Genomic DNA, 7345 nt, shown 5'->3' on the forward strand with positions numbered 1-7345 from the left:
GTTTATGTTAGGGAGTGTGTGTTATTAGGAATGGTGTTTTAAAGTGTGATCGTGACGGAATAATGAAAAGAAAACTCGTAACCACCATGTACGGTGGCGGCCGCCGTCGTGAGCCGCCATTGACCACCACTACTCGAGGTGGTAGTGGGTGGTGCCCGATTAATGAAACCCTAATGGGCCTAATGGAACAGTGGGCCTAATGAATCCCTAATTGATCTAAAGACTTAGTTTTGGGCCTATTGGGCTATGATTGGGTTAGAAACCTTAATTAGGGTTTAGAAAACCCTAATCTTGGGATTATTAGTTTGGACTTATCGGGACCCGCATTTTTGGACCATTGGAGTGGAGTTATGACTCAAGCCCGATTTCATTGTATGTTTGGACTTAATGGATTAAGTCCTTAATGGGTTAAGTATGAACACTTAACCCTAATCGTCATTTTATGTGAAAAAGCCTAATTGGGTTTGGATGCTTGTTGGGCTATTTATTGGACTAAGCTGTTGTGGGCCTTTGTGGGCCAATTGGGAACATATTTATGGACTAAGGGAAATTATTGGGCTTCAGGATAATACCCATTAGAGAGGCTTGGGCCCAATTTGGAAAATTGGGCCATAAGTGGGCCTTGAGGATTATTAGCTATTGGGCCATCAGAATGCCAATTGGTGGGGCTAGAATAATTGGTTGGGCCTTAAAATAACTCCATGTAGAGGTTTGGGCCCAATTTGGAAAATTGGGCCATATGTTGGGCCTTGGTTGACTATTTGGGCATTTGGGCCTTCATAGTGTGAGTTTGGGCCTTGGTTTTGAACCAAGCTAAGTTAGGGGTAAAATGGTCCATTTATCCCAAGTGTAGATTATGGTTGTGTTGGAACCCAATTATTAATTGGGTGTCGTTTTGATGATTGACAGTTCGGGAACCTGTCAACCAGCAGCTAGAGTTTATCCGCGGGAATTCAGCAGTGCGAGGTGAGTCTCCTCACCATACCAATGGGTAGAAGGCACCAAGGTCGGCCCATTTTGTATTATGTGGTACACTAGTTGATGTAGTGATATGTGGTATGCCAGTTGGTTATATGATATATGCTATGCTGTTTGTTAATGTGATATTTCCATGAAAGGCCATTGGGGGGGGGGGGAGCCCATAACACTTGGATGTAAGACCATGTGGGGGAGCCCATGTGTAACATCCGGATTTTCAGGGACATTATTGTGTATGTTAATCTTGAGATTTAAGGAGGGACTCGACGAGTTGAGGGACCGACTCGCCGAGTCGAGTCGAGATTGCCTTGTGGATTTAATGAATGGACTCGACGAGTCAGAGGAGGGACTCGCCGAGTAGGTGCTGGGCAGAGAAACCCTAATTTCCCGGGTTTGGGACCTATTTAAAGGCATTTATAGCCTCAATAGCGGCCACCTTCCCCTGAGAAACGCTAGAGAGCAGAGAGAAAGCTTGTAGTGCAAGAGGAGGGCTAATTCATCATTCTTTGGTGTGTTTTAGCAAAGGGAAGGAAGGATTTTGAGGTAGGCTGACTTGTGGGACTCAAATCTTCCATCATTTCGTTCAGAGCTGCCGTGGGAGGTAAGGATTCATGTCTATCTTCATTTGAGTAATAGATTTCATGAATCTAGGGTTTCATCTCTTCACTTTGGTAAGAGATCTAGTGTGTGTGATGTCCCCTGGTGACAATATTATCAGATTTGGACCTTGAGAGGTCCAGAGAGTCCCTATTCTTCAGCTTTATGCAATCCTTTATGAGTTTTGGGGCCTAGGTTATTATATTAAGGGTTATTTTGGCATATAGAGATGATAGTGTGATGCATGGGCCTAAAGTTCGAACCTTTACGTGACTTTTGAGTGCTAGAAGGTTAGATCTACTAGTTGGTGAAGTAGATCTGACCTCAGAAGGTCGTTTGAGTGTTGCCATCGAAGGAACTCGCCGAGTCCATAAGGGGACTCGACGAGTCGAGTCGGGTTGACCCGCGATTCATGACCAGTGGTGACTCGTTAAGTGGAAGGTTCGCTCGGCGAGTCGAGTGAGGTTTAGATAGACCCAGAGGACACGCTTGGACTCGCCGAGTCACCTATGTGCACTCGACAAGTCTGGTCAAAGTTGACCGTTGACTTTCGTTGACTTTTAGGGTCCAGTCAATGTTTGGACTTTTGAGCCATTGGAGGGGTAAAATGGTCTTTTACCCTCCTGAGAGAACTTAGAGAGGGAATAGCCTAGCCTTTGAGATTCGTATTGATTAGAGTAATTATTTTACGTGATTAGGCGGAGGCTAGATCAGTACTTCTGAGTTCAAGATTTACCGAGTTACCCGAGGTGAGTCTTCTCACTATACTTTACCTAGAGTGGTAATTAGAGTTGTGTGACAGAGTACCTTGTATGCTATATATATGATGTGATACACTGCATTATTTCTATGTGATTTATGCTATGTATTGTTCAGAGTTTACAGAGTTAGGGCCGGAAGGTCCACAGAGTTAGGACCAGAGGGTCCACAGAGTTATAGCCTCGAGTGGCTAATACGTGCTGTATGTGGTATTTTGGGGAACTCACTAAGCATTTATGCTTACAGTGTTATGTGTTATGTGTTTCAGGTACTAGTGACGATCGCGGAAAGGCGCCGACATGATCCGTACACACAGACCGAGGATTTTATTTGTGATCTTGGGATATGTTTTATTTGATGACAATTGTTGAACATGAGATTTGAGAATGTTTAAATGATAATCATGTTGTTTGAAAAATGAAAAATTGTTTGAAAATTTACGTCGTTACAAGTTGGTATCAGAGCCTTGGTTTGAGGGATTCGGACGCACCTTCGGGCGTATCTGAACTCAAACTGAGGATTTGAGGAATTTTTCGCAATAAAACAATTTTTCTAAAAAGAGTAAAAGGTTTTGAGACGAGCAGAACAGAGCAGTGCCCGAACGGTGATTTCCCAAAATACCCTTACATTATGTGTTATGAGATATTATGTGATATACTATACATGCTAGAGATAGGCTAGGTATTTCATATTTTAGGACTAGAGTGGCCTGATTTGTGATGCCTTAGCCTAGGAGTTGATGTTATATGTGATGTGCCTTCGAGTATGAGTATCCAGCAGGAATCCTTTTAGAGAGGGATCTGAGTAAGAGGAGTAATCTAGGCGAGATACCTAGATGAGCATTTGAGGAGTCTACTGAGAGAGTAGTCAGATGCCCGCGTGGGGAAAAGTTGCTTGAGTTCGGTGATATCCTTTGAGTATGAGGAGAGCAAGTGGGTAATAACCTAGAGTGATTTTACATGTTAGTAGAGATTATTCGATGCCCGAATGCTGCTTGCTTCGTGCTTTGTGGAACTCTTGATGATGGGAGTCACCTACTAAGTGAATATGACGATATTCAGGAGGTAGATAGCTGGCATCATAAGGAGTTCTTCAGCAGTTGATGGCGGAGAAGTGTGAGAACCTAGGAAGAGCCTAGGAAAGGGTGACCCTAGTCAGATGAGTACGCTGACAGAGTAGAGCATTTCGTAGAGGAGCGAACACACGTGACAGGATTGGTGATCGAGAAGGTTGAGCAGCTACTTAGGAACTCGGGGATGGTCCGTGCAGAAAGTATGGGTAGATGTGGCAGGTAGTATGGGCCCGTACTACTGAAAGCAGAGGACCCATACTCGATACAGGGAACATTCCGAAGATTTTAAGTAGCAGATCGAGAGGTGATTTCATGGTTCGAGTACCATGATTTGTAGCAGATCGAGAGGTGATTTCATGGTTCGAGTACCATGATTTGTAGCAGATCGAGAGGTGATTTCATGGTTCGAGTACCATGATTTGTAGCAGATCGCGAGGTGATTTCATGGTTCGAGTACCATGATTTGTAGCAGATCGAGAGGTGATTTCATGGTTCGAGTACCATGATTTGTAGCAGATCGAGAGGTGATGTCATGGTTCGAGTACCATGATCCATAACAGACTGAGAAGAGAGAACATGGTTCGAGTACCATGATTGTAGCGAATTGAGAAGAGAAAACATGGTTCGGGTACCATGATTCATAGCAGATCGAGAGGTGGCCACATGGTTCGAGTACCATGACCCGTGGCGGTTAGTGTTACTAGCTCTGCCAGTTATTCCGTTGTGATTGGTCAGTCTGAGATCAGATGTGAAAGAGTATGGGGCCAGAGGGCCATGATGAACGAATTTTAGTGGAGCATCCCTTGAAAGGGAAATCGAGTTAGCTCCGAGGAATGGTTGGTGAGATGCTAGTTGGAGTCGCAAGACTCAGGGATGAGTAGGGATGGTGCGTTATGAGAGAATACGGTCTGGGCTGAGCGACCGACCGAGAGTGGAAATGTCATTTTCTGTGACCTGAGCGGTGCTATTTCTGTTCCAGTGGGAAGCAGGAGAGGTATTGAGATATTCGGTTTCCGAGGTTAGGGGTGAGCCCTGTGGGGTGGCTTTGGTTACGATCTTTCATCAGAGTATCTGGGGCAGTATGTCTGCCACGGGGTAAGGATATAGCAGGAGCAGGTTGTCAGCGGGAACTGAGACGGTCAAGGACCAGGATACACCCTATTTGAGCATAGTAGGGCATGTGTTAGCTGCAGCAACGGACGGTCAAGAGGAGTATATCAGAGCGGTGGCTCTTAGTGTCTATGATGGGTATCGAGTATGGAAATGAGGTCTCTGCTCTTATGATAATTCACGTGATGGGACGTCAGTTGAGGAGTCGAGGATGAGGAGTATGTTAGTTCATTATTTTCAGACAGAGAGTCAAGGTTACTACTGGACAGTTGAGATGTCCGGTAGTGGGATGGTGCGGGATTCTGAATGACTAGAGACAGTCATGATGAGAAGTTTCTGAGGATTCCATCTAAGATTCGGGGTATTTGGAGTTGTTTGATCTCCATCGGGGAGATCATCGAGCATAGTGTATCACCTTCCAAGAGTAGGTGCGATGTTACTGGTAAAAACAGTCTGTGGGATAGATTGTTGGTGAACCAATTGGTGATGGTTCGAACCCTGAGTGGGGGGAGAACCGGGTACTTTTTGAGGAGATCAGAGGTTTGTTCAAGAGTGGTTAGAGAACTGGATATAGAGACATGCGGTGCGGATTCCCGAGACCAGGGTTATCGGTGGTCGAGGTGAGTTACAGAGGGAGTTAATGCATGTTGTCCACGTTCAAGAAAGGATGAGTGTCTGCATGGCAGGTGGCCGTTGGTCAGAGGCCTTGTGGCAGCCAAGAATTTTTCGAGGTGGTTGGTTCATAGGGATACTTCGGTAGTTGGGAGATTTTGGTTCGATGAATGGACTATTCTATGCTCTTTGGAAAGGGTAAGAGATGATCAGGCAGCCAATTTCCGGGACGGCATGCGTAACCTCGCTTGGTTTGAGCAATAGAGGAAAGAGTTTCGGAGGGTCATTTTCGTGTTCTGAGTCGTTGGCGATTTCTCCGTGTTTCAGTTTGGGAGATGGAGTATTCCGAAGTATCCGAGTTTAATGTTATAAGTTTCGGATTATTTCGAGACTTGAGTTATGAGATGTCGAGTGGTGTATAAGTGTCTATGGTTCCGGTGGGGGCCCTTCAGCTAATTGACACCAAACGAGATTATCTGAGAATGTGAATAGCAGCGAAAAAAAGAAGTTTTGTCACGGCGGTGGTCGTCCGAAGTAGTGATGCATAGCCGGGATGGGTGTGTGTACCTATCTACGCTCGGCCGCGGAGCATGAGTGAGTGAACGCAGGATGGCGTCGACTTGAGGATGCGATCGTGGAGTGGTAAGAGAAAGCACAGTGAGACTATAGAGAGCTGTAGCATCCATGAGTTAGTGCGAGAGAGTGCGGTGATACTACGGGAAGCCGCAGTAATTGCCAGTCAGCGATAGGGTGTTGTGATACTGCGGGGAGCCGTAGTACTCACTATTCAGTGAGAGGTTGCGGTGATGCTACGGGGAGCCATAGTACTCACTATTCAGTGAGAGGTTGCGGTGATGCTACGGGGAGCCGTAGTACTCACTATTCAGTGAGGGATTGCGGTGATACTGCGGGGAGCCGTAGTACTCACTGTTCAGTGAGAGGTCGTTGTGATACTGCGGGGAACCGTGGTACCCGCTAGTCAGCAAGAGAATGTTGTGACGAGGTGTTATCTGATCAGAGCGTGGCGCAGAAGAGTTTTGGGCTTGGGTAGCGCTAATATTTGATTTTGTGGGAGCCTGGTGGTCGAACCAGGGGCGAGACTGGGGTCTCCATATTTGTCGGGAGTCGTTATATTCTGAAATTTAGTAATGGTTGTCGCAACCAAAGGGAAGTGGATAAGTGAGGAACGCATGAGTTGCGGGACATGAGTCATGAGTTGAGTGGTTCGTTGGGACGAGTGGTTCCAATTCTGTACCGGATCAGACTCTTGAGTTGAGTCCGATTCTAGTGGTGTATGGAGTAGACGGAATGAGATTCCAGATTCAGAGATGCACTTCACTTGGAAGGGGGTATTGTTCCATCTGGTGTCTTAGACCGAAGTGGGTCAATTCGTTGGTATGAGAAAACCGCGAAACACATGGAACTAATGAGTAGTAGACGGCAGAGGTCGAGAGCGAGTCGAATTCCGTACTCGCTTGAGGTGAAGCGAACTTCGTGACTCGTGTGTCACACAGAGCCGAGATAGTTGCATTGATAAGGAAGTCAGTGAGACGTGTTGGTACACGCAATGGGTAACCTTTGGAGGTTCAATTGCTGGGTCGGGAGATGAACTGGTGCTCAGTCTTGAAAGGGATATTGAGAAGGGAGCTGAGGTTTATGCTTGTCAGATGTCGGAGGACGCTTCTGAACAAGCATGGTCATTGTTCGTGTCCGAGGACAGGGTGTTGAGGGTTCGTTGTTCAGAGGGGTTGTGATTGCAGTACAGTGGATGAGTCCCTGGTGTGATGTGATCCTTCCATTCCTTGGTATATGATCTGGATTGTTTATCATGTCTGGGACGAGTGATCGGTAGCCAGTTTTGGGCATGGACTTGTTTTATCGGTCCCCACTAGTGAATCAGAGGGGCAATGAGCTATCGGGGTTTGTTATTCGAGGAGCGAATAACGTGGTGACATCTGGAGAGGGCGGTCTGGCTGTGTGTCAGGCTACTAGAGTTCCAGATTCTGGAGAGTTAGAAGGGGTAGCGTAGTGGCAGATGGGTCTGTCCTTTTCTAGGGAGGAGTTCCTGTTTGGATTCAGGTGTCCAGAGAGGAAGATAGTTGTGTGGTATGAGACCCTTTCGCTGGTGCTATTTGGTTATTGGATTAGATCTATATGTTGTGGAGGAGCGATTTCGAGGGCGAAATCTAATTCAAGTGGGGGAGAATATTAACATCC

This window comes from Lactuca virosa, chromosome 9 (assembly GCF_052849685.1).
Source record: "Lactuca virosa cultivar CGN04683 chromosome 9, Lactuca_virosa_CGN04683_v6, whole genome shotgun sequence".
Classification (NCBI taxonomy): Eukaryota; Viridiplantae; Streptophyta; class Magnoliopsida; order Asterales; family Asteraceae; genus Lactuca; species Lactuca virosa.